Here is a 25,603-nt window from a genome sequence, read left to right on the forward strand (position 1 = left end):
CCATGGATATGATCCTGCAAGCAAAATTCAACTTACCCAGCAAGGATTGAAGGTCCCGCAGTTGTATTTTCTTCATCCCGTGGATCCGTCCTATTTCATTCTGCAAGTCCACTAACTTTTCTTGCGGTAACCTACATTCCATTGCCACTGAATCAATAACAATGCCCAGGAAACTAATTTCTGTTGTGGGGCCCTCTGTTTTGTCAGCTACCAGGGGCACTCCAAACCGTTCAGCAATGTGTTGCAACGTTGACCTTAAAATCGCACACACACTTGAAGAAGGGGGGCCTATGCATAGGAAGTCATCCAAATAGTGTATCATAGATTCAAGCCCTGACACCTCCCTTACCACCCACTCCAAAAAGGAACTGAAAACTTCAAACATGGCGCAGGAAATGGAGCAACCCATGGGCAAGCATTTATGCACATAAAATTGTTCCTGCCACTGGCACCCCAACAGCCAAAAGCTATCAGGGTGCACTGGAAGTAGCCTAAACGCCGCCTCTATATCAGATTTCGCCATCAGTGCCCCCTTTCCATATAGCCTGACCCACCTAACTGCCGCATCAAACGAAGTGTATGACACGGTACATGCCTCTGGGTCAATGAAATCATTAACCGAGCCCCCTTTTGGAAATGATAAGTGGTGAATCAACCGAAACTTATTCGGCTCTTTCTTTGGCACCACACCCAGTGGAGACACCGCCAAGTCCTTTAATGGTTTTGACCCAAACGGCCCGCCCATACGTCCCAAAGCCACTTCCTTTGCCAAGTTATCCCCCACCACCCCCGGGTGTTGCAATGCAGATTTTAAATTCCGAGCTATTGGAGGAACCACCTCCAATGAACACGGTATTTTGAACCCCTCCCGAAAACCCTCGGTGATCAGTAACGCCGCTTTCCTATCCGGATACTTACTTAGGAAAGGCTGCATCCTTTCCACCTTCACCGGCGTCATCCCTCTTGTGAGCAGACTCCCCGGTACGCTTTCCTTTTTTAAAACACTGAGCCAGGGTGTGGGCTCCCCCACACCCTGAACACTCGTGCTTAAATTTGCACGATCCCCCAAACTTACAGGATCCCTCATTAAACTGCCAGCACACCCCCCATTTTCTGCCGGCCGGTAGTCCTGAGGAGTTAGTACCCCCGGCCCCCCCCTGAAATAACTGAGGCAGGGCCCTAGCCCACGACATCAGTCTCATCCATAGGCTAATATCCTAATGGTCCCAACACAGAGCCGGCCGAACCGCTCTGCGTTGTCGAAACTGCTCGTCGTAACGTAGCCACGCAGTTCCCCCATAAACCCTGTGTGCCTCTCCTATGGCATCCATATAACAAAACAACCCCGAACAATGTTCGGGGTTCTTTTCGCCAATGACGCTGGCCATGATAGCGAACGCCTGTAACCAGTTAACAAACGTCCGCGGTATCAATCTATATCGCCTCTTCTCCTCATCCTCTTTCTTGGAATCGTCGGGTTTAACCCTATCCAGGTCAAACTTTTCCAATGGCAACAAGGAGAAAATTTCCACGTACTCCCCTTTATAAATTTTCTCTCGAACTTCCTGTTTCAAATGCGCCCCCAGCGGGCCTTCGGTCCTTCCCTTAACTTCTGCGGCCCCCTTCTCACCTGACGTTTCCTTGCTCATCACCGTCTCCGACGTCGTGGTAGCTGACACCTCTGTAACTGTAGCCACCTCCGCCCCCTCTTGGGCATCCCCTTGCGGAACCTGCCCTTGTTCCCCGTCAAAGCGTCCTACCAGGACCCTTAGACCCTCCAATAGCTCCTGGAGCTGTCCCCCGGACCCCGAACCGGCGGACGCCGTACCCGCCAGTTGTTGGTCAGGAGCCTGTCCCATCACTCGCGGCGAAGGTGTCACCGCCCCCCCCCCCCCCTGCATTCGCTGCGACCACCCCAACAAACCCTGCAAAGCATTAGTAAATGATAAGTTATCACTGGACTTACCGGGCTGACCAGGAGTCTTCCCAACAGCCGTTGCGCTGCCCTCCCTCGCTGGTTCCGGATGCCGCGGCTCCTCCTTATCATCGGATACCTTGTCTTCTGACTATTCCCTGTGTGCTGGGACTGGCGTCATAGGTAGCCCTCCAGATGAAGCCCTCCTGGAAGCCATAAGCACCCTCTGTGGTGGGGCCTGCAATCCTCTGCGAGCCGCCGACGCTCCCCGCTGCCCTGAACTCCCTGCAACTGGGCCAGCCTGTTCACTGCTCCGACCGCCATCTTGGGAAACCTCCCCCCCGCTGGGTGAGCTCCGCCCACCCGCGGCGTAGTTCGATCCACGACTCCCTTGGTATTTTATGACTAGGTTAGAGATGTAGCTGGGGGCCAGGTTGTGGATGGCTTTGTAAGTTATAGTTAGTATCTTGAATTTAATTCGGTGACTGAGTGGCAGCCAATGAAGGGATTGGCAGAGGGGTGTAGCAGACGCTGAGCGGTTTGTGAGGTGGATGAGCCTGGCAGCAGCGTTCATGATGGACTGAAGTGGGGATAGCCTATTTAGAGGTAAACCAATGAGGAGGGAGTTGCAGTAGTCGAGGCGGGAGATGACCAGGGAGTGGATTAGAAGCTTTGTGGTGACATTGGTTAGGAAGGGGCGTATCGTGGAGATGTTGCGGAGATTGAGGCGGCAAGTTTTGGATAGTGATAGAATGTGGGGTCGAAAGGTTAGTTCATAGTCCAGGATTACACCTAGGACCTTGGTGTGGGGAGATGGGTTAATAGTTGAGCCGTTGATATTGACAGGGAAATCAGGGGATGTGGCACCTGAGGGAGGAAATATCATGAGCTCGGTTTTGGATAGGTCGAGTTTGAGGAAGTGATGTGACATCCAGGCTGATATGTCTGCTAGTAAGTTGGTAATGCGTGAGGAGACAGATGGAGAGAGCTGGGGGGTGGAGAGATAGATTTGGGTATCATCAGCGTAGAGATGATATTTAAAGCCATGGGAGGCAATCAACTGATCCAAGGAGGTGGTGTAGATTGAGAAAAGGAGAGGTCCAAGAACAGAACCTTGGGGGACCCCAACAGAGAAAGGAAGAGGAGAGGAGGAAGTAGAGTTGTAAGTGACACTGAAGGAGCGGTGTGATAGGTAGGATGAGAACCAGCGAAGAGTACAGTCACGGAGACCAAATGAGTGGAGTTTTTTGAGGAGGAGGGGGCGGTCCACTGTGTCAAAGGCAGCAGAGAGATCCAGGAGAAGTAGTACAGAATAGTGTCCACTGGTTTTAGCCATTAGAAGGTCATTTGAGAGTTTAAGGAGAGCAGTTTCCGTGGAGTGTTGAGGGCAAAAACCGGACTGAAGGGGATCAAGAAGTTTATTCATAGTCAGATGGTCGCTTAGTCGGTTGTAGACCAGTCTTTCAAGAAGTTTGGAGGAGAAGAAGAGTAAGGAGATGGCACGTAAGTTGTTGAGATTGGTGGGGTCCAGTGAGGGCTTTTTAAGTATGGGGGTTACTAGCGCATGTTTTAGAGAGTTTGGGAAGATGCCACAAGAGAGGGAGAGGTTATAGATGTGAGTTAGAGAGTGTAGAATCGAGTCAGAGGGTGAGCGTAGCATTTGCGAGGGAACAGGATCCAGGGGGCAGGTGGTTAGATGAGTGTTAAAGAAAAGTTTAGCAACCTCAGTAATAGTAGCAGGGTTGAATGAGGGAAGTAATGATTGTATCTGTGGACATGGGGTGTTGCATGGGGGAGGTTTTTGCGCATTGGCGATCTCCTCATGAATTGTATCAATCTTAGTTTTGAAGTGATTTGCAATCTCCTGGGCAGTGAGTGAGTTGGTGGGTGGAGGCAGTGGAGGACAGAGTAGAGTCTTGAAGGTAGAGAAGAGTTGACGTGGACTGGATGAGAAGGTGTTAATGAGTGTGATAAAGTAGGTCTGTTTGGCAGTGTGAAGGCAGGAATAGTATTTTAGGAGGGCAGATTTATATTGTGTGAAGTCTTGCTGGGTCTTCGTCTTATGCCACAGGCGCTCAAGAGCGCGGCTACGTTTTCTGAGACTTCTGGTGTCATTTGTTTGCCAGGGTTGTAGCAGTCGGGGCCTAATTCTGCGTGTACTGAGGGGGGCAAGCTTGTCTAGGGAGGAAGACAGTGAGCTGTTGTAGATAATAGTAGCTAGGTTGGGGCAGGACAGAGGTGAGATTTTGTCATAGAGGTTATCAGTAGCAGAGTAGAGAAGAGAAGGGTTGAGGTGGCGAAGGTTTCTACATGTAACTGTTAGGCGGTTGGAGGGAGAAGAGGTGGAAGACAGGGAGAGAGCAAAACTAATAAGGTGGTGATCAGAGAGTGGGATTGGATTGTTGGAAAGGTTGCACGGAGTGCACAGATAGGAGAAGACAAGGTCAAGGGTGTTGCCGTTGGAGTGGGTAGGAGCCTGTATCCATTACTTCAGGTCAATCGATGAGGTTAGACTGAGAAGTTTAGAAGTAATAGTAGTGTTAGTGTTAACAGGGATGTTGAAGTCCCCAAGAATAATTGTGGGGATTTCAGAAGAGAGAAAGTAGGGTAGCCAGTCAGAGAAGTCATCAAGGAAGGCTTATACTGGTCCAGGGGGCCGGTAAATGACAGCAATTCTTAGAGAAATGGGAGAGAATAGACAAATGCAATGTGCCTCAAAAGAGGAGAGTGTCAGAGAGGGAGGTGGGTGAAGTACCTGATAGGCGCTGCATGGGGCTAGAAGGATTCCCACTCCACCTCCCTTCCGTCCACTTGGTCTGGGGGAGTGAGTCCAGAGAAGGCCCCCATGGGAGAGGGAAGCAGGAGAAATAGTATCTGATTCATGAAGCCAGGTTTCAGTAATGGCAAGTAGGTTAAAGGAATTTGTGATAAAGAGGTCATGAAGGGCAGTGAGTTTGTTGCAGACAGAACGTGCATTCCAAAGGGCACAGGAAAAGGGGGGGCTGGTTTTGGAAAGAGGAATAGAGACCAAGTTCTGTGGGTTGGAGCTCCTGTCAGAGGGTGTAGGGGGATGGGGTCGTTGGGCAAAGACAGATTATGGTGGCCCAGGGTTTGGGGATATGCCACCAGAGATTAGGAGAAGCAGGAGGGTGAGGGAGGTAATGTGGGAATGTGATTTATGTGAAGGGGCATGTCTCAGAGTACTGGAGGTTTTATCAATATATGGATGTAGAATGAGCAAGAGTTGGTAGGAGCAGTAGTAAGGAGAGGACAGAAGGCAGGGTGATATGTATAACCAGGCGGGTGGAGAGGGGGGGGGGGGGGGTGAAGGTAAGAGAGTTTGAGGAGAGAGGACAGGAGTGTCAGAAGCAGTGGTAGAGAATGCATGTTACAGAGTGGAAGGAGAGCTTATTAGAGAGACAGGGTCACCTGCAGTCTGTTAGGTGCTTTCCAGTGCAGTTTGCTATATTTGTTTGCTTCGTGCAATCGTTGAAGCAGAGATTGAAGTGCATATCACTTGTAGAAAGAATCACTTAGAGATAGAAGCCATTGCAATGTGCTCCCCCAGCAATGTGCTGACCCCTTAAGGATGCTCATATTTATACTGTTATAAGGGTGGGGTTGAAGTTCATTAATTTATCATGAGTGACTATAAGAATGCCTAACAATCAAAGTGGACTTTTTGCTTCTAAAGTCAGAAAAACAGGAGGCCAGAGGCCAAGATAAGATCAACACATAAAACTTAGGTAAGATAGTCCAGAGCAACAAAAAACAACGTCATGGTTATGCACACAGGGCAACAGATAGAGAAGGCCACATACCAAAGACACACACACAGAGACAGCCAGCAGATCCCAATTTCATTTAACGGTGGAAGATGTGGTTGAGCTGACACATACCAAAGACACACACACAGAGACAGCCAGCAGATCCCAATTTCATTTAACGGTGGAAGATGTGGTTGAGCTGACACATACCTGTAAAGAGACAGAGAAGGAATGATCAGGTGAGGCAGAACTTGAAGCAGAGATTGAAGTGCATATCACTTGTAGAAATAATCACTTAGAGATAGAAGCCATTGCAATGTGCTCCCCCAGCAATTTTATCATTAGAGATGGAGCACTGATTCTGATCTGTTGATACTGAAGAAAATCAGACATGAGGAACAAGACTAGAGCTTTCTGCATCACTATATGCACCTGTCAAGACCAGGAGATACACTCTGGGAGAGTAGGTGGTAAAATTGGTGACCCCTGATTTATTTGGGAGACTTGTCATCTTGAAAGTGTCACATGTTTACCAGTCAGGTGGCAAGACTACCGCAGATGCACACTTTTTCTGCCGCAAGGTTTACTTGTGAATTATTAAAACTGAACTAAATTCTGCTGTGTTTGGTTTAGCTTTTGCCATAGTGTGCAGTCTCCTCCAGCAGTGACAGGTCAGGATTGTGTCCCTCCCTATGATGCCGACTCTCCTTCCCCTGTTTTCTTCTGGGTCCCAAGGTGATGCTCTTTAGCCATTGGATGGATACAGATGATGTAACTCGTGTGGCATACTGAGAATGAGCTGGGATGCATACAGCACAGTGCATGTGGCATGTAATGTACATTAAAAAAAAGCAAATTTTACAAAGTGGGGTTTTAGTTTCACTCTAATGACAAAGTGCACAAGGCAGCAGGTTCACTGTTCCCAACTACACATACCTTCTTTCCTGTGCTTTGTTTGGCCACAAGGAATAAAAAGGAAGCCCCGCGTAAGCTTTGACCTGAGTTTTCACAGGGCTGAGGTATTCAGGACTTTGTCAGAGGACAATTTCATTATTATCCAAGGGCCTTTCTTTTGCTCTCACAGCTCTTTTGATTCATTTAATATTATTTTTGATGCAAGCTCTTCCCATCCCGTGTATATGACAGCCGCAAGGTGGCTCTCTTGTCCTGGGCGGCCGTCATATGATGTCCTCGCCTTCCTGGCCACTAGGGGGCGTGCGCGCCGCCGGGTCACTCGGGAGCTGATGCACGTGCCTGGCAGCCGCAATGTCCACCCGGCACCCGCAATTGTTGGTCACAGAGCAAGGACGTGGATCTGTGTGTGTAAACACACAGATCCACATCCTGTCAGGGGAGAGGAGACCCATCGTGTGTTCCCAGTAAAGAGGAACAACGATCGGTCACCTCCCTCAGTCAGTCCCCTCCCCCCACAGTTAGAATCACTCACTAGGTAACACATTTAACCCCTTGATCGTCCCCTAGTATTAACCCCTTCCCTGCCAGTGACATTTATACAGTAATACGTGCATTTTTATAGCACTGTTCACTGTATAAATGTGAACAGTCCCAAAATAGTGTCAAAACTGTCCGATCTGTCTGGCGCAATATCGCAGTTCTGACGAAAGTCACAGATTGCCGCCATTGCTAGTAAATATAAAATAGAAATGCCATAAATCTATCCCCTATTTTGTAGGTGCTATAACTTTTGTGCAAACCAATCAATATACACTTATTGCGATTTTCTTTTACCAAAAATATGTAGAAGAATACATATCGGCCTAAACTGAGGAAGAAATATGTTTTTTTTTTTTTTAATTGGGATATTTATTATAGCAAAAAGTAAAAAATATTGTGTTTTTTTGTTTATAGCGCAAAAAATAAAAACCGCAGAGGTGATCAAATACCAGCAAAAGAAAGCTCTATTTGTGGGAAAAAAATATCAAAATGTCATATGGGTACAGTGTTGTATGACCGCACAATTGTCATTCAAAGAATGACAGCGCTGAAAGCTGAAAATTGGCCTGGGCAGGAAGGGGGTGAAAATGCCCTGTATTGAAGTGGTTAAATAAATGTGTCATATAATACAAGTGTAGCATCCTATCCAAAACAGTGGCTATTGCCCAAATCTAGTGTTTTTGCTGGGTTGTAGTTAATCCAAATTGATTTGTATAGTTTTTCATTCGGTCTTTCTCTAAGCCAGTGGTTCTCAACTCCTGTCCTCAGGACCCATTAACAGGCCAGGTTTGCAAGATAACTGAAATACATCACAGGTGATATCGTTTGCTGCTCAGTGATTGCAGTATTCTCCCCAAGGTAATACTTAAAATCTGGCCTGTTGGTGGGTCCTGAGGACAGGAGTTGAGAACCACTGCTCTAAGCTTAGTTGGGATGTAATTCCTGACTGCTGCAAGTAGGTGTCACTGGTATCACTGGTAAGAGTATGAGATACAGAACAAGACTGATGAGTCAGACTCATGAGTTATAACTATGTTTTTATTTCGGACATTCAGTAAGTTACAGTTGCTCTGGTGAGGACTCGGGATATGCTCAGTATTGAAAGGGGGGGGGGGAAGTGGGATTGATGTCAGAGGAATGCTGTGTATTGACGGGGGTAAGCTACAAACTGGAATCTGGGGAGTGGAGAACTCTGTATTTGCTGGGGGGGGGGGGGTGGCGCCTTGGATGTACACAACACAACCCTAACTCTTGCACTCCATACACAGATCCCCCTAAATCCTGCACTTCGTACACAGATCCCCCCTAACTCCTGCACTCCATACACAGATCCCCCCTGAATCCTACACTCTGTACACAGATCCCCCCTAACTCCTGCACTCTGTACACAGCTCACCCCTCAATCCTGCACTCCGTACACAGCTCATCCCTCAATCCTGCACTCCGTACACAGCTCATCCCTCAATCCTGCACTCTGTACACAGCTCACCCCTAAATCCTGCACTCCGTACACAGCTCACCCCTAAATTCTGCACCCTGTATATAGCTCACCCCTCAATCCTGCTCTCCGTACACAGCTCACCCCTAAATCCTGCACTCTGTACACAGCTCACTCCTAAATCCTGCACTCTGTACGTAGCTCCCCCCTGCAGGTGGCATAACTAGTCATTTATTTCTGGTAGCCTGTCCTCAGGGATACTGCTACTATTGGGCTTTGTTCCTGTGACAGACCTAGCCGGGAAAGAGACTTTTGGAGGGGACTGTATGCTAGCCTCTTGCCGATCGATCGGGGGCCCTTGCATTTGGGGGAACGGTGCTCTTTGTGAGCTTTATGCCTGGGGGCCCTTGAGGTGGTATTACTGTGGATTCGGGTCCTGGTCCCCCAGGACACACAGACTCTGGGGACCCTGGATTTGCCATATTGGAATAGTGGCTGATTCATAATGCTGGGACAGATACTGTTAGGAGATGCTGATGTAAATTCCAACACCTGTCTGTCTGTTGTCTGCTAAAATGTGTATTGTAAATAAGTCTATACTATGGGATCTAAGAGTCATTAGATTCCCCATTGTTATTTGTGTTAATTAACTCTGCTATTGTGTGAAGAAGAGTCTATGTTGATTGTGATAATGTTGATTGAGTGTATAAAAGCCTGTATTTTGCAATAAAGGATATTCCTGTTTGAACTTACATACAGCCTGCCTGGTGTTTGTTCTGAGCTATCACAATTGGACTAGAACGGCACAGAGCTGTAGTTCTAATCCCGGAGCATTGGATGACCGAGCAATCAGATGTTGCGATCTGCAGTCTGATTCTATAGCAGCAGAGGAGTGTCGGGAGAGTGGAACTGAGCGAGCAAGGGGCTCATTACAGTTCCTAGCTGCACTCAACCTTCATAGCTGTGTGTGCTCTGCTCTGCTCATTGCTAATAGCAAGTTCTAGGAATTTTCTGTCTATTGATGGGTCTCCCCACCTCTCCAGTCCATGGTGTGCAGGCAGCGAGGAGATGATGTGCTGTAACCTTCAGCAACCAATCAGTGAGCTATATTGATGTGCTGTGACCTCTAGTAACCTATAAAGAAGTGGTAATGATGCACAGTAACCTCTAGCAACCAATCAGTGAGCGGTAAACATGTAACCTCTAGCATCCAATGAGTGAGCAGTAAGCATGTAACCTCTAGCAACCAATGAGTGAGCGGTAAACATGTAACCTCTAGCAACCAATCAGTGAGTGGTGAGGCTGTGCAGTAGCCTCTAGCAACCAATCAGTTAGCAGAAATGATGTGCTGTAACCTCTAACAACTAATTGAGGAGTCGTAATGTTTGCTGTAACCTCTAGCATCAAGTCAATGAGCAGTAATGATATGCTGTAACCTCTGGCAACCAATCTCAATTGCTGCCTGACCTGATTTTAAGTCGGGGGGGGGAGCAAAGGCAATGTTTGCCCAGGGTCCAATCAATATTAAAGACGGCCCTGCAGGCAGCCCAGTACCTTCTGCATGTAACAGTACATATAAAAGTGATCCAGCAGCTGTATTTCCATTCGGATCACTTTTACATTGTTCAGCATCACCGGCTGAAAAAACGATACTGGGGTCATGACTGCAGCTGCAGCGTAGGACATACTGGTATGTGCTAAGGGCTGCAAGTGGTTATATAAGGATTAAACAAAAATCTTACTTTTGCATTTCACATTTTGGGATAATATGACATTAGGCTATATACATTCAAGTCCTTACAGAAAACCATGTCCAGGAAACATAATTCAGTGTGGAGAGCCTTTTCACTTGATACACACGATTCCGGTGGGTGATTACAGTATAATTAAGATAAATATGTCTCATGTTGAGTCTCTGAATGAAGAGTATGAGAGACTAGATTTAAAGGATAAGTTCCCCTTTGGGAACATGTTACATGTTCCACTTGTTTTTAGGGTGGAACATATAACATGTTCCCAATGCTGCAGCCGTTGCCTGATCTCCCCTCTCCTTGTGAGAGCAGTACGGGGAGAAGTTCCTCATACTAGCTGTCACTTTTTGAAATCAGCGGCCATGCGGGGCTTCGCCCAAACGGCCGCATCATTCATTCACAGCTCTGTGAATTCTCAATGAACTACCATGGCACTGTGGAGGGCCATTGTAGTTATTATTATTATACAGGATTTATATAGCGCCAACTGTTTGCGCAGTGCTTTACAATGTTAGGACAGACAGTACAATTACAATACAAATCAATACAGGGGGAATCAGAGGGCCCTGCTCGTTAGAGCTTACAATCTAGGAGGGAGGGTCAAGTGTTGCAAAAGAGTAATAACTGTGGGGGATGAGCTAATGAAGAAAATAAACATGCAGTTGTTAGGTGGAGGAAGAATAGGCTTCTCTGAAGAGAAACGTTTTCAGGGATGGCCTAAAAGTGGATAGATTTAAGATAGTCTGACAGATTGGGGTAGGGAATTCCTGAGGATGGGAGAGGCTTGGGAGAAGTCCTGGAGGCGAGTATGGGAGGAGGCGATGAGGGAGCAAGAGAACAGGAGGTCTTGGAAGGAACGAAGAGGATGATTAGGTTGGTATTTTGAGTCTAGGCTAGGGAGTGGCAGCCAATGGAGGGATTGGCAAAGAGGGGTAGCAGACACTGAGCGGTTTGTAAGGTGGATGAGTCTGGCAGCAGCATTCACGATGGACTGAAGGGAGATAGCCTATTTAAAGGTAAGCCAATGGGGAGGGAGTTGCAGTAGTCGAGGCGAGAGATAACCAGGGAGCGAATCAGGAGCTGTGTGGTTTCATTGGTTAGGAAGGGACATATTTTGGAGATGTTGCAGAGGTTGAGGCAGCAAGCTTTGCAAAGTGATTGGATGTTGGGCCAAAAGGAGAGATCAGAGTCCAGGATAACATCTAGCACCCTGGCATGTGGGGATGGGTTTGATGGTTGTGCCATTGCTCTTGACAGAGAAGTCAGGGGAAGAGGCATGGGGGGGAGGAAATATTATGAGCTTGGTTTTGAGTTTAAGGAAGTGGTGTGACATCCAGACAGATATGTCTGTTAGTAAGTTAGTGATGCGTGAGGAGACTGATGGAGTGAGCTGTGGGGTGGAGAGATAGATTTGGGTGTCATCAGCGTACAAATGATATTGAGAGCCATGGGAGGCTATCAGCTGACTCAGGGAGGAAGTGTAGATTGAAAATAGGAGAGGTCCAAGAACAGAACCTTGGGGGACCTCGACGGAGAAAGGAAGAGGAGAGGAGGAAGCAGAAGTGTAAGTGACATTGAAGGTGCGGTGGGATAGGTAGAATGAGAGCCAGCGAAGAACACAGTCATGGAGACCGAGGGAGTAATGTTTTTTTTTTTTTTGAGGAGGGGTGGTGAACCATATCAAAGGCAACCAAAAGATCCAGAAGTAGGAGTACAACATAGTGTCCGTTGGTTTTTGCTGTTAGTAAGTAATTTGTGAGTTTTAGAAGAGCAGTTTCTGTGGAGTGTTGAGGGCGAAATCCAGACTGAAGGGGATCAGGAAGGTTATTCTTAATGAGGTGGTCACAAGGATGGGTCCAAGGATGGCTTTTTAAGTATGGGGGTGGCCAGTGCATGTTTTAGAGTGTTGGGGAAGATGCCAGAAGAGAGGGAGAGATTGAAGATGTGGGTTAGAGAGTGTAGGATAGAGTCATAAGGTGCAGAAAATGGAAACCATCAACTCACTATTATATACAGTATCTCACAAAAGTGAGTACACCCCTCACATTTTTTAAATATTTTATTATATCTTTTCATGTGACAACATTGAAGAAATGACACTTTGCTACAATGTAAAGTAGTGAGTGTACAGCTTGTATAACAGTGTAAATTTGCTGTCCCCTCAAAATAACTCAACACACAGCCATTAATGTCTAAACCGCTGGCAACAAAAGTGAGTACGCCTCTAAGTGAAAATGCCCAAATTGGGCCCAACTAGCTATTTTCCCTCCCCGTTGTCATGTGACTCGTTAGCGCTACAAGGTCTCAGGTGTGATTGGGGAGCAGGTGTGTTAAATTTGGTGTTATCGCTCTCACTCTCTCATACTGGTCACTGGAAGTTCAACATGGAACCTCATGGCAAAGAACTCTGAGGATCTGGAAAAAAGAATTGTTGCTCTACATAAAGATGGCCTAGGCTATAAGAAGATTGCCGAGACCCTAAAACTAAGCTGCAGCACAGTGGCCAAGACCATGCAGCAGTTTAACAGTACAAGTTCCACTCAGAGCAGGCCTCGCCATGGTCGATCAAAGAGGTTGCGTGCACGTGCTCATTGTCATATCCAGAGATTGTCTTTGGGAAATAGATGTATGAGTGCTGCCAGCATTGCTGTAGAGGTTGAAGGGGTGAGGGGGTCAGCCTGTCAGTGCTCAGACACTATGCTGCACACTGCATCAAATTGGTCTGCATGGCTGTCGTCTCAGAAGGAAGCCTCTTTTAACCCCTTCCCGCCGACCGTACGCAGATATGCGTACTCGGCTTTCCGGGGTTATACCGGGATGATGCCCGCAGCTGCAGGCATCATCCCAGTACCGTTGTTTACAGCGGGCGATCGGCTACCCGTGTATAACAACCGATGCGGCTAAAAGCTGCTCGGCTGTTATACCGGAGGAGCGGGAGGGGACATCCCCCCCCCTCCCGCCGCCTCCCGCCGCTGTTACCGGGCCTCCCGTGCGATCAGGAGGCCCGGTGTCCGTTCGGCTGCCTTCGGCGGCTGGGGGCGGACTGGAACGAAGCTGCGAGCGGCTTCGTTCCAGCCTTCTTGTTGTGAACGCGGAAGCGACGTCATGACGTCATTTCCCGTTTACTCGGCTGCCAATGGCGCCGAATTTAAAAAAGTACACAGTATTCAGAATCGCCGTTTTCGGCGATCTGAATACTTTGAAGTGTAAAGGAGGGATGGGGGGTCTTTTAGACCCCCCATCCCTCCATAAAGAGTACCTGTCACCACATATTACTGTCACAAGGGATGTTTACATTGCTTGTGACAGCAATAAAAGTAAAAAAAAAAAAAAAAAATTTTAAACACAATTTATAAAGTACAAAAATAAATAAAATAAAAAAAAAAAAAATTTTTAAAGTGCCCCTGTCCCCGCGAGCTCGCGCAGCGAAGAAAACGCATACGGAAGTCGCGCCCGCATATGTAAACGGTGTTCAAACCACACATGTGAGGTATCGCCGCGATCGTCAGAGCGAGAGCAATAATTCTAGCCCTAGACCTCCTCTGTAGCTCAAACCTGGTAACCGTAAAAAAATTTTTAAAGCGTCGCCTATGGAAATTCAAAGGTACCGTAGTTCGTCGCCATTCCACGAGTGCGTGCAATTATAAAGGGTGACATGTTTGGTATCTATTTACTCGGCGTAACATCATCTTTCACATTATACAAAAAAATTGGGGTAACTTTACTGTTTGGATTTTTTAAAATTCATGAAAGTGTCACTTTTCCAAAAATTTGCGTTTAAAACACCGCTGCACAAATACCGTGTGATAAAAAATATTGCAACAATCGCCATTTTATTCTCTAGATTCTCTGCTAAAAAAATATATATAATGTTTGGGGGTTCTAAGTAATTTTCTAGCAAAAAATACGGATTTTAACTTGTAAACACCAAATTTCAAAAATAGGCTTAGTCATGAAAAGACTAAAGATGGTGCACAAGAAAGCCCACAAACAGTTTGCTGAAGACAAGCAGACTAAGGACACAGATTACTGGAACCATGTCATGTGGTCTGATGAGAATAAGATAAACTTATTTGGTTCAGATGGTGTCAAGCGTGTTGGGATGGGATGGATGGAGCCAGGATTAGATCGCGGTGGTGGATGGAGCCGGAATGGGATTGGGGTGGTGGACAGAACCGGAATGGCATTGAGGGAATATATGGAGCCGCCCCCTGCATTCTATAGATTACATACTCCTGCCCCCTGCATCATGTATATTACATACTTCTATCCCCTGCATTCTATGGATTACATATTCCTGTCCCCGGCATTCTATAGATTACATACTTCTGTCCCCTGCATTCTATAGATTACATACTCCTGTCCCCTGCATCCTGTACATTACATACTTCTATCCCCTGCATTCTATAGATTACATATTCCTGTCCCCTGCATTCTATAGATTACATACTTCTGTCCCCTGCATTCTATAGATTACATACTCCTGCCCCCTGAATCCTGTACATTACATACTTCTATCCCCTGCATACTATAGATTACATATTCCTGTCCCCTGCATTCTATAGATTATATACTCCTGTCCCCTGCATTCTGTACATTATGCCCTCCTGACCCCTACATTCTATAGATTACATACTCCTGTCACCTGCATTCTGTATATTACATACTCCTGTCCCCTGCATTCTGTACATTACACACTCCTGTCTAGAGGTCGAACGATATGGGTTTTTCTCTGGCCGATGCCGATATTTAGAAATCGCGGTGGCCAATGGCCGATATATGATGCCGATTTTTTTGGGCCGATATATTTGGCCCATTTTTTTTACTTTTTATTTTTTCCCTTCATCTCATAAAATCTAACAGTTAGACCCCTTTCACACTGGGGCGTTTTTCAGGCGCTTTTGGGCTAAAAATAGCGCTTGTAAAGTGCCTGCAAAATGGCTCCCCTGTAGTCTCAGTGTGAAAGCCCAAGTGCTTTCACACTGAGGTGATGCGCTGGCAGGATGTTAAAAAAAAGTCCTGCAAGCGGCATCTTTGGAGCAGTGTATACCGCTGCTCCACCACTCCTGCCCATTGAAATGAATGTGCACCGCTGTCGAAGCGCCTGCAAAGCGTTTTGGCAGCGGAGCTTCAGGGGCGCATTTAACCCCTTCCTCGGCCGCTAGCTGGGTTATAAGCGCCCCGCTAGCAGCCGCATAGCGCCGCTAAAATGACGGTAAAGCACCGCTAAAACTAGCAGCGTTTTACCGTCAACGCATGCCGCTCCAGTGTGGAAGCAACCTTAAGTAATAAGTGATACGGAAATTTTTTTACATTTAAACATTTATTAAACAAAACAAACCTCCAATCAGTTCACTTGTATGTATAATTTAGATAACAAAAAAAACTATATCTTAAATATTAAATACACAAAAACAGGTAATCAAAACTTTTGGGCGAAAAAAAATGGGCTAACTTTACTGCTTAGTTTGTTTTTTTTAATTCATTAGTGTATTTTTTTAAAAATAATTGCGTTTGAAAGACCGCTGCGCAAATACCGTGTGACATAAAATATTGCAACAACCGCTATTTTATTCCCTAGGGTCTCTGCTTAAAAAAATATATATATAATCTTTGGGGGTTCTAAGTGATTTTCTAGCAGAAAATACAGGATTTTTACCTGTAAGCAACAAGTGTCATAAAAGATTTAGTCTTTAGTGTTTCTTCTTATCAGACTTGGCAGGCTGCCCAGAGGAGGAGAGAAGTCTCTATACAGAAAACTTCAGGCAACTTGCATTGACTTCTATTACAGTCCTTTGCAAGTCATGCTGAAGTTATAATCGGCCTTTTTTATCAGCACAATCGGCCGATGCCGATTAAGTAAAAAAACGCCAAATATTGGCCAATATATCGGTCGACCTCTATTCCTGTCCCTTGCATTCTGCACATCACATACTCCTGTTCCCTGCATTCTGTACATTACACACGCCTGTCCCCTGCATTCTGTACATAACAAACTCCTGTCCCCTGCATTCTGTACATAACAAACTCCTGTCCCCTGCATTCTATAGATTACCGTACATACTCAGTCCCCTGCATTCTGTACATTACACACTCCTGTCCCCTGAATTCAATAGATTGCATACTCCTGTCCCCTGCATTCTATAGATTACACACTCCTGTCCCTGCATTCTATAGATTACATACTCCTGTCCCCTGCATTCTATACATTACATACTGCTGTCCCCTGCATTCTATACATTACATACTCCTGTCCCCTGCATTCTATACATTACATACTCCTGTCCCCCTGCATTCTATACATTACATACTCCTGTCCCCCTGCATTCTATAGATTACACACTCTTGTCCGCCTGCATTCTATAGATTACACACTCTTGTCCGCTGCATTCTATACATTACACACTCCTGCCCCCTGCATGCTGTACAGTACATATTCCTGTCCCCTGCATTCTGTACATTGCACACTCCTGTTCCCTGCATTCTGTACATTACAAACTCCTGTCCCCTGCATTCTGTACATTGCACACTCCTGTCCTCTGCATTCTGTACATTACACACTCCTGACCCCTGCATTCTGTACATTACACACTTCTGACCCTGTACTCTGTACATTACACACTCCTGTACTATATACACAATACTGTACATTATATACTTCTTACCAAAGTCTTCATTGTCTCAACAGTTCCTGATTGCTATGCAGTCCCTGACTATTTTAATGAAGTTCTTCGTTAAGGTAGGCTCAGACAAAGCAATCAAAACATATTTTATAGGTACAAGGAAACCTGGGTTTTGTTTAACCACATCACTTGAGCCCCTCCCACTGCTAAGCACTTAGCCGCGCCCACATTTTACCATGGCACGCTGTGCGCCGTAGATCTTTTCCCTCCTCCAGTGTCCCTTATTCTGAAGTTCAAATGTTGGGAGGTATGCATTCCTAGAATTACAGACTCACCAGTTATGGTGCAGTCTCCGAGACCTAGAACTCTAGCAAAAATATTGGTACAGGGGGAAAGATGCCGCCATGAGAAAGAAGTTACGGGTGGACCAAGCTGCTTGTTAAGGGAAATTTTATTGCACAATTGTACACTGAATATACAGAAACTAGGCACCCACCACTAACACCTAGACTAATATAAAATAAGACAACGATGTCTAATTAAAAGCAACTGTGTCACATCATACATCAAGCACACACCATATACTCCCAAATAGGTATTAATATAAGGTACAAAAGGTAGAAATTAGATAAGCACATAGATATCGGTGACAAGCACCATCAGAAAATGTGCATATCTGCCCTAATGACTGTCGGGCCCCCAGCTGGAGGATTTAAATATGGCAGGTCCCACACACTGGGCAGTTGCCCCTATGCACCCACCACCACTAAGTTTGGCTAGATTTGACTATTGTCCAGCAGACAGGTGCACTGAAGAGGACGGCATGTAGCCACTACCATTCAGTAGGATTTATCTTCAGCTTCAAGCGAAGCAATATTAGTAGAGATAGCCCAATGAGAGGTTTAGAAATAGAGCCGTGGGTTGAAGTTATCTACAGGGCAGGAGTAGATATACAGTGATTTAGACAGTCAATGAACCAATGGTCCGCTCGGCCGATCGTTTATGCAGGAGTCTTTAGTGTCCGTCAGGTATCCCAGGCATCTCCATGAGAGCCCATCTGCGAGGGAGTCCTGTACTGCACAGATCCGGTCGTCCAGGGTGCTCAGCAATCAAACGCAAGTCCAGGGAACTTCACTGTGTAGATACCACTGGTGGCGCTGTGTCATAGTAAACCCGTCTTAACTAACCGTCCTGATTCCTCACATAGAGGTAACTCCCATTGTCCTCATGGTGTGTGGTGCGCTTGCGCTGACATGACGCGGTGCATCATTCGTGACATATAGAGTGTCACTGCCATGGTGTCGTTGCCGACATGTTTCACCCAATCACGTGGGTTTAAGATACAAAGAAAAATGGACAGGAAAACCATGTAGTAAAGGGGGGAGTGCCACATCCAATAATTAATCCAAGAAAAGACAGGGGTTCCCCTAAATGGACTTTTTAGGAACTTTGAGGATGATCAGACAACTACAGACATGTCTATAAAAATATAAATTTTATTGAAAAAACGTTAAAACAAGCGAAGCAAGGCATAAATTATTGTGCATCATATACATAATGATATGAAAAATAAGGTAAAAGTGCTCTTTACACCCAACGTGTTTCGATATACGTGTCAAAATCTTCTTCAAGGGTGTGGAGATTTAAGAGGACCTTTTATATAGCTGGTTAGTAGGATGTTTAGATCATGGTTCATTGATTATCATAGGACCTTGCAATTGGATTGGCATTCGAGATATTGGACTGGTAATGGATCAGTCAAAACGAGCATATATGTCAACTTTTCATGTACACGGGAGTTTTCCAATCAGGAAATGAAAGGAAGGAAATCCCTCATGTACTCCAACCGAGGGCGGCCAGGCCAGGGGAGTATACTGAGGCAAAAATGCCGGAAGCGGGGAAAAGGACCTGTCAAAAAAAGGGCCCCCATTCCACCCTCCCCCCTGAAAGGTGCCAAATGTGGCACCGGAGTGGGGGAGGAAGCGTATAAGCGAGAGTTCCACTTTTGGTAACGTTTCACCCTCCCCCCTGAAAGGTTCCAAATGTGGCACCGGAGTGGGGGAGAAAGCGTATAAGCGAGAGTTTAGGGTGGAACTCTGCTTTAAGGTCATGTAGTGGCCTAGCCAGTCTCCAGACCTTAATCCTATAAAAAAATTTATGGAGAAAACTGAATCTTCAAGTTGCCAAGCAACTGCCAAGGAACCTTAAGTATTTAAAGAAGATCTGTAAAAAAGAGTGGACTGAAATCCCTCCTGAGATGTGTGCAAACCTGGTCACCAACTACAAGAAACGTCTTACCTCTGTGCTTGCCAACAAAGGTTTCTTTGTAAGTGGGCAAACAAAATCTGCAGGGGGTCAAATAATTATTTTCCCCACTGTCTAGTGCTGACAAATTATGCAGTGTTTAACATATACTGTACATTATACACTTACATCAGTCCCTGTCCTCAAGGAGCTTATAATCTAAGGTCCCTAACTCACTTTCATACATACATATACCAATTTACAGGAGCCAATTAATCTACTAGCATATCTTCAGAGTGTGGTAGGAAATTCATGCGAGCAGTGGTCTCCATCTTGCAGCCTGGGGGTCGGATGCGGCTCTATGTTTGCCTTTATCTGACCCTTGGGGCACTATTCCTCTCACTGACACCAATGATGGTGCACTATTCCTCCCACTGACACCAACAATGAGGCACTATTCCTCCAACTGACACCAATGATGGAGCTGTGCCCCCACCCAATAACAAAGATGGAACATTGTTTACTGATGCCAGAACATTGTTTTCTACTACCACTGGCCACAGTCCAGCCCCCTTAAAGTCTGAAGGACAGTAAACCGTCCCTTTTTTAAAAAAGTTTGGAGACCCCTAGTCTAAAGTATGCATCATACAGTGTAGAAGTTAAAAGTATGCAATAGAGTAGTGATCATAAAGGAGCAGAGCTCAAAGAGATGCCAGCAACAATATTACTTTTTTGGTAAAAATAAAGCATCCACTTACATCAAAAATCAGGGTTATCAACACCATGATGAAAAGGAATCAGTGACTCTCAGGTGCCAAATGGAGACAGGCAAAATAGGAAAGATCCAGAATACAGAGCAGTAAGTTAGTGTGAAGCTGGCAAGAACAGCATATGCAGCGCTCGGTGACAGAGCTACAAAGATGCAGGGGAGTGGCACAGTGAGCCAGCTAGGAGAGCTGTCAGACGTAACTGGGAACAACAGCAACACGTTTCCGGGCTTTAGGCTGGGTTCACACTGCTGCGGTGGCAGACATCGCATGTGATTCGCAGCGCACTGCTGTTCACATCACATGCGATGTCTGTGCTGTGCGATATCAGCCATACAGATAGTATGGCTGATATCGCACTGCATTCGGTCCAAACTCGCACAGGACCTTTTTTTTTGTTCGGACCAGAATCGGATCGCATGGGTGTTCACACCTATGCGATCCGAAAATGTCCGAATTGTCAGTTCGCAGTGCGATATGCGGGCTGAACTGGGGGTGTCATTAACATTGTATGACACTCCCCAGCAGTTCGCATATGGCAGTGTGAACTGCCGTGCGAGTTGGTGCGATGCGGGAACCCGCAGTAAATTCGCTGCGTTCCCGCACCGCAGCAGTGTGAACCCAGCCTTAAGCCTGTGGTCCACCACTGCAAGAAAAGATCTAAACACTTAGGCCTGGTTCACACCTATTCATTTTTTAGTGCGTTTTCAGTTTTGCAGAAACACACTACAGTCCATTTAACATGGTTTCCTATGGGTCATGTTCACATCTGTGCATTTTAACGAAAGTTCCAGGGACTTTTTTCTGGTTTTTTCTTCCATAGACTGGATATATATATATATATATATATATATATATATACACACACACACATATACATATACATATAATGAACCAAAAACGTGTATTGAAAAATGCAAAATGCACCTGGAATATGCAAACTGCAACCTGCATAGGTGTGAATCAGGCCTAAGCCTGCATTCACACCTGAGTGTATCATTTTCAGGTGGAAAGTCGCGATTTTGACCACCTTTTTTTTTGCCGCTTTTTTTGCTGCAATTTTGCCATGATTTTGTATAGGTCAAAAGGTCACCAATGTAAAAAGCAGAAAAACGCCTGTAATCTGCCTAAAAAGAAGCTCATGTACTTTTTTGAGCTTTATGTGTTTTGCTTCAGGCAACAGAACGCTATTTAAATGGATGGGATTTTGAAACTTTTGAGATGAGCGTTTTATGAGCTGAAAACGCTCAGACCTCAAGTCGCATCAAAGTCAGACCAAAGTAGTGCAGTGACTACTTTGAAGTTGCACAGATTTGAATGGTACTCATTGGAAATGATGGGGTATGACTAATCATGCGGCTTTGTGTGAAAGGGGCTCTTATAGAGGGAAAATCAGGAGGCAAAAGGTGTAGTGGTGGCACAGTGGTGTAGTAATTAGCACTTTTGCCTATCAGCAAAAGGGTCGCTGGTTCAAATCCCAACCACGACACTACCTGCCTGGAGTTTGCATATTCTTCTTGTGCCTGCATGGGTTTCCTCCCAAATTCCAAAGACATGCTGGTAGGTTAATTGGATCCTGTCTAAATTGGCCCTAGTATGTGTATGTATGGACGTGAGTTAGGACCTTAGTTAGTAAGCTCCTTGAGGGTAGGGACTGATGTGAATGTACAATGTATATAAAGCGCTGCGTAAACTGACGACGCTATATAAGTACCCGAAATAAATAAAAAAACCTGATCACCAATGTGGCAAAAAGTGAGAATTTGGTAAAAAGTAATAAACATGGAATACATATGGAATATGGAATGTGGACAAACTACGGTACCTAAAAATTTCCATACGCAATGCTTTAAAAATGTAACGGTTACCAGGTTAGAATTACAGAGGAGGTCTTTTGCTAGAATTATTGCTCTTGCTCTAACGATTGCGGCGATACTTCACATGTGTTATTTAAACATCGTTTACAAAAAAATTATTTTTTTTCTTATTTATTTACATTTTTATTTTTTTTTTTACATTGTCACTTAAAAAAAAAAAGAAAAAAAAAGATCACTTTTATTGCTATCACAAGGAATGTAAACATCCCTTGTGACAGTAATAGGTGGTGACAGGTACTCTTTATGGAGAGATCTGGGGTCTAAAAGAACCCAAATCCCTCCTTTGCATTTCAAAGTATTCAGATCGCCAAAAACGGCGAATCTGAATACTGTCATTTTTAAAAGAATCGGCGTCATTGTCAGCTGAGCTGGCCGGGGAAGAGCGACGGAAGGCGGCGGGAGGGGGGCGTCCCCTCCCACTCCTTTAGGATAACAGCCGAGTGGCTTTTAGCTGCATCGGTTGTTATCCTATTCCCTAAAGAGCTGACCACCTGCTCTATAAAACAGTACTGGGGTGATGCCTGCAGCTGCAGGCATCATCCTAGTATAACCCCTTAAAGCAGAGGCCGCATATGTGCGTACGATCTGCGCTAACGGGATAAGAAATCAATTTGCTACTGTTTGTTATTGTGTACATTGGTATCATTTACTTGTCATTGCTAATTGTCATTTGAATGTCTTAAGTACTATTTCAACTTAGTCCTGGCTGTTTAACCAGGATTTGGCTGACAAATCCTCCTTTTAAGCCTCTTATCTTGATTAAGTAAATCTGAGAGAGAGCTAAAAATATATGCATTGTGTTTGTGTGTTATTTAAAGTTATACACAATATGTCTGAACCTAGAGTGTCAGGAGGGCTGGAAAGTTCACAGGGTCAAGGCTGCACAGAAGAACATGCAACTACAAGCAACCCCCTATGGGGCAGTGCTACATTTGGGGGTTTGTCCAGGATGTTCTCTGCTGCAGGCCCTAGTCAGCCCAGTCGCAAGCCATTGTGAGAGAAGGAGATGGACCCTGCTGCTTCAGTTGCCTGGGGGAAAGCTCAAGAAACTCGTATGGAGTGAAGCACTGTTCTGGAGATCTCGGGAAGTGAGTGCATTGAAAAGGAGATCCGACAGTGGGTGAGAACCTTAGTTCCAGAGCAAAGGGCCTACATTCTGGAAGTGAGGGTAGAGTTTACTCTGGACTATGGGTGTTGATGGAGTGGCAGGAAGACTTACCTGCCGGTTTCCGGGAAGAAGAGGTGCCTTTAGCAGAAGGGGTAATTGCTCTGGTGGTCCCACTGCAAGTGGGGGAAGAGGCCACGGAGAGACAGCCATCACCACCAGTCAGTGTGGGGAACACAGGACCAGTTAGTACAGACTCCTGTGGAGCTAGTGCTCCCACTACCTCGTTCTATCAGACATGAGCTGGCTAGTTGAGAGTCTGGTCAAAAATGGCTCCAGCAATGCCAACCAGGGATAAAGGAGGCTTTAGTTCTTCTCAGGCCAATTGCCAACTCTGGCTGGAGAGGAAGAGTTTGAGACCTGGATGAGTCAAGCCATTCAGGGGATAGAACAATGGAGTGTTTTAGAAGCTGTGTAGCGGCAGCGGCTGAGCAAGGGTCTCAGATGTCCCATAATCTGCAGATGGGTAAAAAAGATTGTGTTGCTATGGATTACATAGAAGCTCTGTATGCTGTATTTGGAAAAGTGGAGAAGACCTCTGATCTCTTGTACAAGTTCAATCACTCTCACCAACAAAGAGGGGAGAGGCTCTCAGAGTATATTTCTTGAGTAGACAGGATGCTACACCATATCATTCTCAAGAAGGGCATTGACTAAAAGAATGCTGACCAAGCTCACTTAGACCGGGTCTTACAAGGGGTCTGTCCAAACCATCCCATTATTCTGAAGTTATTGTTGAAGGGGGCACGAAAATTCCCCACTTACCCTGAACTCTTGAGAGAAGTACGGGAGGAAGAAACCTTATTGGAGGAAAAGAGCCAGGGGATGAGAGAGTTGGTTGCCAGTGGAGGAAAGAGAGAGAAAGTGTCTACCTGTGTTGCCCAAGCCAAACCTAGCTCTTCAGATGAGGACAGCACGACAGAGACAGAGCGGGAAGTACCTGTCAGTCCTGACAGTAGAAAATCAGTCGCGAGTCAGAGCCAGTGGAATTGATGACTCAAGTTGCGTAGGCTCAAACTCAAATGTATCAGACTTTGATGTGAGTAATGGAAACTCAAGGGAAGATACAAGAGCAGAGATTTTACCCAGGAGGGTTGAAGTCGCCCGAAACCAAAGAAACTAGATGCTTTGGATTTGAGGAAACTGGGCACTTCAAGGCTAAGTGTCCCAAAGCAGTCTGGAGTTGCTCAAAGAAGTGTTAAAAGCTTTACAGTAAATACTTTTCTCAAGGAAGAAGGGAAACTTTTGGGGACCTCAGTGAAGGAGCCAATTGAGCGTCCCATTGAATAACAGAGTTCCAAAGTTCACAAAGAGTCAAAGCAGAAACGGCGAGCAAGGTCTTTCACTTGCCCTTCTTCTTTGCCTGCACCCAAAAATTAGCCACTCAGGAAGGGGAGAAGGACATAAGAGGTCAATGCACCCCCTTCCAATCGACTCATCACCAGGACTTTACGACCACCAAGGAACTTAGTTATGGCTCAGTTGGGTATAGTCCCAAGCGAGAAACTTGCCAAAAAACTTGGTAGGGCCTTCTCCAATAGTTTTACTTTATGTAGAAGGGATCTACACCAAAGCACTATTTGATACTGGAGCCCAAGTGACTCTACTATATAGGGATTTCTATGACAAGCACTTGAAGCATATCTCATTGTGTAAGCTGGAAGCGCTAGAAATCTGGGGTATTGGTACACAAAAGTTCCCTTACGATGGATATATCCCTATCTAGATAACATCATTCATTGGCCGGGAGAAAAGAAACATTTGACACATTGGCAGTTGTCTGCTCTCGGCCCCCTGGGGCAGGACAGAATTCCTTGTTGATAGGAACAAACACGGACCTTGTGAGAAGACTGTTCACTCCGTTGGCTGTGAAGGCTTCCATTGTGGAGAAGATTCATCCCAGCTGAGGCAGGCTTTCCAGCATGCAGGAACAAAGAGCACCTGCCGATGGAGTGTGAAGATTGTGGCGTTGGGCACTTGAGAGAGAACATTGCAACCCGGAGAGAGAGCATGTCTGAAAGCAACCGTCAAGCTTTCTTGGGATCAGCTGCGTCCCTTTGTGGTGTTGGAAGCTGACCCATTGGAGGAAGAAACTGGGATAGAAATCCCAGAAATTTTGCCCACATGGATGTTGCTGGAGAATGGGGGGAGAATCCCTGTCAATGTTCGAAACACTACCAGTCAGCCAATCAGCCTGAAGCCTCGCATGGCGATAGGGAAAGTAATTGTGGCTACTCCTGTTACGGTGGACAACTTGGTACAAGGGGACCCCGGAAGAGAACCCCAAATTCGGCATCCCAATTTGTCCCCTAGATGGGAAAAGAGGGTTAGAGCTCAGAGATGTTCTCTAATAATGACTTTGATGTAGGTTGTGCTAAAAGTGCACAACCGAAAAGGTACCTGTGGTAAGGTAGTGTCCGAATTAGTGCTTGTGTGCTGAGGATTCAGGCAAAAGCGTAGTCAGGCAGGTAAGATCATGCAAAGCGGTACACAATCGAAATCCAGAGAATGGTCAGGCAGGCAGAGGTCAAACACGAGCTGGTCACAGAGCTATCAATAAAACTAGGGAGCTAGTCCACACAAATGGGCACTGAATAACAG

Source organism: Aquarana catesbeiana, linkage group LG05, assembly GCF_042186555.1.
Source record: "Aquarana catesbeiana isolate 2022-GZ linkage group LG05, ASM4218655v1, whole genome shotgun sequence".
NCBI classification, from domain to species: domain Eukaryota; kingdom Metazoa; phylum Chordata; class Amphibia; order Anura; family Ranidae; genus Aquarana; species Aquarana catesbeiana.